Consider the following 10,368-nt stretch of genomic DNA (forward strand, 5'->3'; position numbering starts at 1 on the left):
AAAGGAGCATAATATTAATTTTGGTAAATCCATTTTCTGCAGTAATAGGATTTGTTAACTAGTAGCTCATACTATTTCTCCATGGTCAAAATTTAAGGCGTCATTTTTCTCCCAATTGCTCTCACCTCCTTATATAAGTGAGTTAGTGAATGGGTGAGGAAGTCACTGGGTACACAGGTGCCTAAATAACTACCTTAGGCCTATTTACTTCCAGAGTCCATGATTTAATAAGCTAGATGGTTCATTGTGATTATGTATTCACTAAACAAATCTCCCTCTATACATTTTGATCCAAGAAGAAAAAAATATTATACTTATAGGATTTGGAAACACAAACTGTGGATCAAGAACAAATATAATTTAGGTAGGTGGTATCATCTTTGTCTATTTTGTTCCAATCAAAATAATTTCCTCTCAAGTATCCTACTTTGGGTGATAGAAAAGGAATCTAATAACTATTCTAAAACTGAGAAAAAGAAAATAAATTTATTTCTCAAATTTAGGGAAGGTTATACAAGCTGCTTACTGGTACTTATGATCTCTCTCTCTCTCTCTCTCTCTCTCTCTCTCTTCTTAAAACCACACACACACACACATGCTGAATGGGAGAGTTACAGGCAAGGTAACTATGTCATGCTAAGTCCTTTAAAAAATTCTTAACCACAAAATATAATATGAACCTCTTACCTTCATAACCATACCAGTTAATTTAATTTAAATTAGTCAAAGAAGGATCTATAAAAGAAAAGTAAGATAGCACAGCTAAGGTAATATGATATTAAATTCATGTGTCAACTTTACCGTGCTAAGGGATGCCTAGATAACTGGTAAAACGTTTTTTCTGCGTGTTCCTGGGAGTTTGTTCCCAAAGGAGATTAGAATTTGAATTAGTAGTGAATAAATATCTGCCCCAACCAATGTGGGTAAGTATCATCCAGTCTGTTGAGGGCTAGAATAAAATAAAAAGGCAAAAGAAGAGGGAATTCTCTCTCTCCTCTTGAGCTTGGATGTTCATCTTCTCCAACCCTTGAACAGTAGTGTTTCTGGTTTTGGGGCCTTCAGACTCCTGGACTTACACCAACAACCTCTTAGATCAAGGCCTTTAAAATCAGACTGATTTATACCATTGGCTTTGCTGGTTTTCCAGCTTGCAAACCATATATTGTGGCACATCTCAGCCTCCATACTCATAAATATCATCTTATTTTACTTGTTTATCTGGAGAACCTTGACTAAAACAAGTTTATTTGTATATATACATACCCTAAACAAGAAAATATTGTTTTTAATTTTCAGGCAATCTAATAATGTAAAATATTGTATCATTGCAGGAAGCTGAGGAAAGAGTGCTGTACTAATTTTGTAATTTCTTGTAACTCAGATTCTTCCAAAATACAGATTTTAAACAGGGAAAATAATTAGTACTTCAAAAGACATAGTGTGTATATTTCATCAGCAAAAATTACAATTATTTATTACTTGTAGAGAAAAATGTTCTCAGAGACTGAGTCAACTGAATTCTTTAATAAACTTAGAATGTTTTTCTTCCTATAGACTTCATGATACAGGGGTGGGAAAAGGTAAGTTTACAGTCATTTGCATGGAAAATAATATAAAAATTAATAAATAAAAATGTAAAAATAAATTCTGTGTTTTGCATAGGAACAACTGTAAACTTACTTTTGTAATCTCTATATGGTTAAAGTTCTTACTCTGTGAAAGTTTTTTGCAAGACAAATTAATTCATAATACCTGTAATTTTTCTTTCTAAAATTTATTACATTGTGTTATATTTTATTACCCTTAGGTCTTGCATTAGACTCTGAGTTTTAGGAAGATAAAAATGGCACCTTATTCATTTTTGTTTTTCTAGTATATAGTAGTATGTCAGTGAATAGTAACAGCTCAGCAAATAACTCTATGACTGAATAATTTTTATATATGTTTTACAGTGAATATTCACTGGACTTTGATTGTTTAGCATCAACTAGCTCTTTTAAAGAGCACTCCAATTTTATTTTGATCATTTATCTTTTCCTCATTTGAGACAACCTTGTTGGGAAAGAAGAATTGGTTTTAGCACAACCTGAATTTCCCAAAAATTACTTGTGGGAAAGTAATCAACAACACTCCTAACCAAAGGATGAGCACATGCTATGCAATTATGCTCCTTCCTTGAAATTTGAATCTTCAGATGAAGGACAATGACACTGAAAGTAGTGGAAACATCAATTCCCAGAGTAGTCTCCTGAAATGACTCATAGAGGCTCCTAGATGCTTCTTAAATCTTAGATTTCCATCTCCCTTAGCAGTACTACCACCAATTGAGCTTCACACATGACCACCAAGAATAAGGACTAAAATTCTTAATCTCCTTTCCATGTATGGCTATGTCACCAAATTTGGCTAAGAACCCATGATGAGAGGTGATGAGTGAAATTTCTGAGATGTGTTTTTAAAAGTAGTAAACATTTCCCTTATTCTTTATTTCTTTTTTTTTTTCCTACTAGGTAGAATATAGTCAAAATGGTGAGATTTCTATACCATACGTATAGAAACCTCCTGGTATTAGCGGATCAATAACACAGAATGATTCTGAATTCATGGATGATCTCACTCTAAAATCATAAGAAAATTGTAGTTGATTTTATAAAACATTATTAGAGATAAAGGGCAAGATGGCCGAGGAGTGAGTAGAAGTCACACTGACCTCCTCCCAGGAACAATTTGGAATTACAATTAACTTGTGGAGAAATCACCTGGAACAAACAACTGACCAATAGTGAGAGAAGAGCCTTATAACCTCAGACAGATAGAAGAATTGGTTTTAGCACAACCTGACTGATCAGGAGTGTGGTGCAAATTTGAGAAGGCTTGCTGGGCACCCACAGGCAGCAGCAAAAGAGGGATAGTTAAGCAGTCAGTTTGATCCTACTGAGAAGAGTGGGTCTAAAACAAAAGCAGGGATCCCAGACCTATAGAACCAAAGCCCCAAAGGTACACAGATAACAGTCAGCTTCAAAAAGCAGTGGGGTTGCTCTCTGCCAGAGATGGGTGGCTGTATACGCAGAGTTATTTAAAGGGCCAGTGCATAAATTTTCATTTTCAGCATGTACCTTGAGCTTCAGCACAGATGGGAGCTGAGTGGGTTACAGACACTTAAGGAGAGACTGGAGATGGAGGCTTTGAGGAGAGAAACGAGAGAGTAGCCAGTGGGATATCAGTGCTGAGTCATCCTCTGTACTGCAACAGCCATCATACTTATGCAGACCCCTCACCTCTGAACAGCTTGTGGGGGACCCAATAGCCCAGATCCTAGGAGGGATTCTGCCCCACTCTATGATGCCTAAGGTTGACGGCTGAGTGCAGAGTGACTAGATTAAGGACCGAAGGAGGTAGCCACAGACAGTAGATTCCTGGAAGTCTTGAACAGACTGCATAAGCTTAGATGGGGTCAACATCTGACATCAACAGAGGCAGATCCAGGATGTAAAAATAACAATAAATGCTAGAGGATACCAATACAAAACCCACTGTGGTCCTCTTAATGGTTTGCGACATTTTCTTTACTACATAAGTTTTCAATGTCCATTTTAGGTCCATCCAGTTTGTGCATATCAACTCATTAGATTTTATACTAATAGTTTATTTCTCTATGTTCCTATAATAGCCTTAATCTCTTTACAGACTTATTAATATTGGTTCATTTGTTCTTGATAGTGGGATTGCAGGGGGGAGTTACTTTTGCAGATGTGGGTGTGCTTCCTGTACTTTGTGCTTATGTTCTGGCAGCACATGCACAAAAACATACAATATGTGGTGTGTAGAGTGACCACAGTCAACCAGCTTGAGGGAAGGACCCACCGAAGAAAGAACAAAAAACAATCAATATCCAGTTACTTCCAGAGAGACAACATAAATGGTATAAAAAGAACCCCAAGAGTATCAAACTCAAGACATCAGGGAGAATGTACAACTGAATATCACAGGTCTCCTACCATAGAAATTTATGCCACAAAGTCAGGAAGTTAAGACAGATCAATTTAAGAAGAAGTAGTAAAAAAAAAGAGTCTTACAAATAATGTGAAGATGAAGAAACAACCATAAATTGAAAGGAAGGGAGGAATCCCCAGAAAGAGTAATAAATGAAATAGACAAGGAACCTATCAGATATTGAGTTCAAAGCAACTAAATTGTGTAAAGGTTCTAAAGAAACTCAATGAGCTCGGTGACCTGAGGGAGAATTACCAAAAACTACAGGGAAACTACAAGGAATGTATTGCAAACTATATCAGCATGAAAAAGGACATAGAAACTATTAATAAGAGGTTACAGGAAATGAAGAATACAATTTCTGAATTGAAGAACACAGTAAAAGGAATAAAAATCAGGCTACATGAAGCAGAGGATCAAATCAGCAAGTTGGAGGACAACATAGAAAAAAGCTCACAGAAAGAGCCTGAAAATGAAAAAAAAAAAAAAAAAAAAACCTCAAAAATATTGAAGTGTTTAGGGAAAAGCATGACAAATTGAAACATAACAATATCAGTAAAATAGGGATACCAGAAGGAGAAGAAGAGAAGCAAGGGAAGGAGGACATGTTTGAAAAAGTAATGAAGGAAAACTGCCCTGATTTGAAGAGAGGACAACGTTACACAAGTCCAGGAAGCAAAGAGAGTCCCATTCAAGAAGAAACCAATGAAGCCCACTCCAACACACAACAAAAGTAAAGTGACAAATATCAAAGACAAAGGACAATATTAAAGGTAAAAAGAGAAAAAAAGGCAATAACAAACAAGGGATTCCAAATATGGTTAGCAACTGACTTCTCAGTAGAAACACTACAAGCCAGAAGGGAATGGCAAGAAATATCCCAAGTACTGAAAAACAAAGGCCTTCAACAAAGACTACTTTACTCAGCAAGGTTCTCAAATAAAATGAAAGGCAAAATAAGGAGTTTACCAGACTAAAGAAGACTACAAGAATACACCTACAGGAAACCACCATTGCAAGATATTCCAGAGTGACTGCTTTAAGAAAATGAAGTAAAAGAGTAAGAGACAGAGGAACACAGGTATAGAGGGAAACAATGAATAAGTACATCAATAATGACCTAACTGTAAATGAAGTAAATGCTCCAATCAAAAAACATAAGGTAGCTGAATGTATAACAACACATGACGCACATATATGCTGCCTACAAGAGACCCACCTCAGAACAAAGGACCTACACAGACTGAAAGTAAAGGGATGGAAAAAAATATTCCATGCAAATGGACAAGAAAAACAAAGGCAGGGTAGAAATACTTGTATCAGATAAAATGGATTTAAAAAGAAAGGAAAGAGAAAGAGACACAGAAGAGTCAGGATCATGAATGGCTACACCAGATGGCCCACTCTACACACACAGCCCAATTCTTTGCCTCATCCAATTACTTAAATAATTTTTTAAGGCTGCATGCAGTAACACAGAAAGTAGTAAAAAATCCAAATGCCATATTACACTCAGATAAAAAGTTTAAAGGCATTCCAGGAGAATCAAGATGGCAGAAGAGTGAGTGGAACCTCCTCCCAGAATGAACCTGAAATTAAACTAAATTGTGGAGAAATCACCTGGAATAAACAACTGAACAATAGCAAGAGAGGAGCCTTATAACCTCAAAGACAGAAGAATTGGTTTTAGCACAATCTAACTGGTAAGGAGGGTGGCAGAGACTACAAAAGGTGGGTGGGTGAGGCACCCATGGGCGGCAGAACCAGAAGCATATGGAAAGAGCCATTTCGATCCCCCTGTGAGGTGTGGGTTCTAAATCAAGAGTGGGGATCTCCAGCCTAAAACATCAGAGCCCAAAAAGTACAAAGGAAACAGCCAGCTGATAAAAGCAGCAAGGTTGCTCTCTACCAGAGATAGGTGGATGGAGATGCAAAGAATCGTTTAAAGGACTAATGCATAAATTTTTATCTGTAGCCACTTACCCTGGTCTCTGGCAAAGGTGGGAGCAGAGTGGGCTACAGATGCCTGAGGAGAGACTGGGGAATGACGCTTTGGGGAGAGAACTGAGAGAGTAGCTGAAGGGGATCTCGGAGCTAACTCATCTCTTATGCAGCAGCAGCCATCTTGCTCAGGCAGAAACCACCCCCCCACCGAGCTGCAGCAGCATCAGAGGACCCAATAGCCCCACCTACAGGTGGGATTCTATTCTGCCTTCTGCTGTCTAAGCTGCTTGGTGAGTGCAGAGGGACTAGATTAACAGCTAAGGGAGACAGCCACAGACAGTAGATTCCTGGAAGTCTTGAACAGACTGCCTAAGGTCAGATGGGGATATCATCTGACATCATCAGAGTCAGATCCACAAAGTAAAAACAGTGGTCTCCTACCATGGGAATTCACACACAAAGTCAGGAATTCAAGACACATCAATTTTAGAAGCAGAAGCAAAAAGAAGAGTCTCACAAAAAGTGGGGAGACAAAGAAATACCCCCCCACTCAAAGGAAAAGGAGGAATACCCAGAAAGACAACTAAATGAAATCTAGGCAAGTAAACTATCAGATATTGAGTTCCAAACAATCGTTCTAAGAAGCTCAATGAGCTCAGTGAGCTCAGGGAGAATTGTGAAAAACTACAGAGAAACTACTAGGAACTTACTGCAAACTATATCAGCATGAAACAGGACATAGAAACTATCAATAGACAGAATGAAAGGAAGAATACAATTTATGAATTGATTAATACACTAGAAGGAATCAAAAGCAGACTAGAGGAAGTTGAGGATCGAGTCAGTGAGCTGGAGGACAAAGTAGGAAAAAGCTCCCAGAAAGAGCAAAAATATGAAAAAAGACTCAAAAAGAATGAAGAGGCATCGAGAAAAATGCAGGACAACCTGAAACGTAATAATCAAGACAGATCATTTCTGTCCCTTATAATAGGGATACCAGAAGGAGAAGAGGATTAGGAAGGGATAGAGAACCTCTTTGAAACAGTAATGATGGAAAACTTCCCTAATTGGAAGAGAGAAAATGTCACAATAGTCCCAGAAGCACAGATTGTCCCATTCAAGATGAACCCAATGAGGCCCACTCCAAGACACAATAAAAGTAAAATGGCAAATATTAAGGACAAACAGAGAATCCCAAAGACAGCAAGGGACAAAGAGATAGTAACATATAAGGGAGCCCTGATACGGCTAGCATCTGACCTCCCAAAGAAAACACTGCAAGCCAGAAGGGAGTGGCAAGAAATATTCCAAGTAATGAAAAGCAAAGACCTGCAACCAAGACTGCTCTACCCAGCAAGACTCTCAATTAAAATGGAAGGCTAAACAAGAAGTTTCCCTGACTAAAGAAGGTTAAAAGAATATGCCTCCACCAAACTTGTGCTGCAAAGTATGCTAAAGGGACTGCTTTAAGATGACCAGAAACACTGAAAGGAAAATAAATCAACAGAGACAAGAGGGAAGGGAGGGCAGGGAAAGGGAAGGGAAGGGGAAAGTCAAGGAACATATAGCAAGGACTCATGGACAAAACCAAAGGGGAAGAGCTGAGGGAGGGAAGGTGGGAGGGGGCAAGGGAAAGAGGTGGGGGGAAGGCAGAGACAAATGTATTTAAAAAGTAAATAAATTAATAAAAAAAAATGAAGAAAAGAAGTCTAAGAATGCACACTTACTTTCACAGATGCCAATACTTGATATTACATATATTTTTAATACTTATTAATCTGATTGTGAGAATGATGTGTTATTTTAATTGTTCCTTTATTATTTATTGAAATTAAACCTGTTTTGTATAGTTCTTGCCTATTTCTATTATTTTTAAAAAGCTTTAAATGACTCTTTCATATTCTTTATCCATTTATCAATTGAAGATTTGTAGAATTATTTTCCCTTAAAGAAACAAACAAACAAAAAAAAAACACTATTAACCTTGTTTTAGATGTGTGAGAAATACTTTCCCATTCTATTAAATATCCTTTAACTTTTTTATATGTATATTATGATATAGCCTTAAATGTTTAATATAGTCACGTTGTCAATATTTTACTTTATAGCTTCTGGGTTTGAATATTTTACTTAAGCGTGAGAAAAATTTTAGTTTGTATTTTCTTCTAAAACTTATTTGATTCTACATATTGATTTTTAACTCACCTGAATATTTCTTGTATAATTTTTGATATAGGGCTCTATTTTTTATTTCAATTAATAGTGGTTCATGCACTTTATTTGTTGAATAAACCTTATTCTATCCATTTATTTGAAATATCAACTTAATCACAGATTCCATTGTTAAACAGATATATACATTTATTTCTAGAATACTCATTATATTTCACTGATTTACTTAGTTGTGGTGTCATGTTGTTTTATTTGGTGAGACACTATAATGATTTTAAATTTTTCATTATTTTATAATTAACTTTGATATTTAAAAAATAAATAAAATCAATCTGAATTTAAAAAGAAATAATTAAAGAGAAAGAAAGAAAGAAAGAAAAGAAAAAAGAAAGACAGAAAAAAAATACCCTGCCTGGTTTCAGGGACTGTAACCTCATTGACAAACAAGAGGGCCCCAAGGCTGGAGATAATCAAGAAGGCCTTGGGTGACAGACCACTGAGCAGATGAAACCTGTCACCCTGCAGGGGCACAGCCCATGCCTACCTCATATCCCCCTGCTTGACCCTGTCATGGTCAATGATCCATGATGGGTAATTTCTCTCAAGAGGAGTGACACCCTTAGCCAGACATTGGTACGTATGAACAGCAGAGAAGGACTTGGGGGATACGGAGATAGAGCAAAAACTCCTGCACTCTTTGGCTCAACTTGGATGTGACCAGAGTCCTCATTCTATCTGAAAGAAATCTCCTTATCTCTTGGTGGCTCTTCCCTGCCCACCTGGCCTAGGATTGAAACAATACTAAAGGTAGGTTCATCCCTAAACTGGATTGGCAGGGTCCTGGAGATAATCAGGCCTAGAAGTTCCTTTAAGCATGCTTTGTTCTTCCCTCAAAAACAATGATAACAGGCTCATACTGGGAAGGAGATTTACATTATTCATAGACCTTAACCTGAGGCAGATCTCTTGTGATCCTTCAATTGTCTCTGTTTTCTGTAAACATAGCCTTTTGACATTGATTGATGAGCTTTGTTGTATACCCCTGTGCATATGGTTCTCAATAAAAGCCTTTGGAAATGGGGGCTGGGAGCCTTCTCTCCCCTAGAGGAAAGAGCTATGTCCCCTCTCTTGGCAAACAGATAAATTTTCTGCAATGACTCATTTTGTTTGCTCCAATCTGTGGCAACCCTGGGATGGGTTATGTGGGATCAGAACCTTTGCTCCCACTTCAGCTAGCCCCAGACAGCAAACCTCACATCCAGGATCCCCATGCTCCCCATGCTCCCCATGGCAGAAAGAAACGATGGAACCCTTATCTTTGTGGCAACATGGATGGAACTGGAGAATATTTTGCTAAGTGAGATAAGCCATTTGGTGAAAGAGAAGTACCATATAATCTCACCTATAAGTGGACTATATTCAACAAAATTAACTAATGAACAAAATAAACCAGAGACATGGAAACATGGAACAGACTGAAAGTGACCAGAGGGGATGTATAAAGAGGACAAAGGTGGAAATAACGGACAGGGACTAGAAAAAGAACATGGTAAATGACACATGGACATGGACAACAGAGTGGGAATTGACTGTGGGAGTGGAGGTTGGAGGTGGGATGGGTGGAAAGGATAAAAGGGGAAAAATTAAGACAACTCTAATAGAATAAACATAATTTAAATTTTTTTAAAATATTAGATAAAGATTTTAAACATTTAAAGTAAATTGTGAAATTAAAAAAAAAAAGAAAAAGAAGGACAATTCATAATACTCAAAGGATGAATCCATCAAGAAGATATGAACATTGTAAATCTATATGGACCCAACAAAGGAGCACCAAAATATAGAACAGAACTATTGCAGGACTCTAAGAAAGATATAGAGAGTGACACACTGATAGTAGGGGTTTTAACACACAACTGTCTACAAAAGATAACATTTCCAAACAAAATATCAACAAGGATATTGTGGAACTGAATGTCACATTAGATCACATGGACTTAACTGAATATATATGAATGAAGCAAAATTCACATTCTTTTCAAACGTACATGGAACTTTTTCAGAGATAGACCACATGATAAGACACAACACAAGCCTCAACAAAGTCGAGAAAATTGAAACCATAAAAAGCATGATCTCAGACCACAAAGACTAGAAACTACAAACCAACCTAAAGGAAAAAATTCAAAAGTACTCAAATACATGGAGACCGAAAAGCAAGGTCTTAAAAAATGAGTGAGTCAATAATGAGATAAGAGA

This window comes from Pteronotus mesoamericanus, unplaced genomic scaffold, assembly GCF_021234165.1.
Source record: "Pteronotus mesoamericanus isolate MK-2021 breed Mesoamerican mustached bat unplaced genomic scaffold, CSHL_Meso_final scaffold_12, whole genome shotgun sequence".
NCBI classification, from domain to species: Eukaryota; Metazoa; Chordata; class Mammalia; order Chiroptera; family Mormoopidae; genus Pteronotus; species Pteronotus mesoamericanus.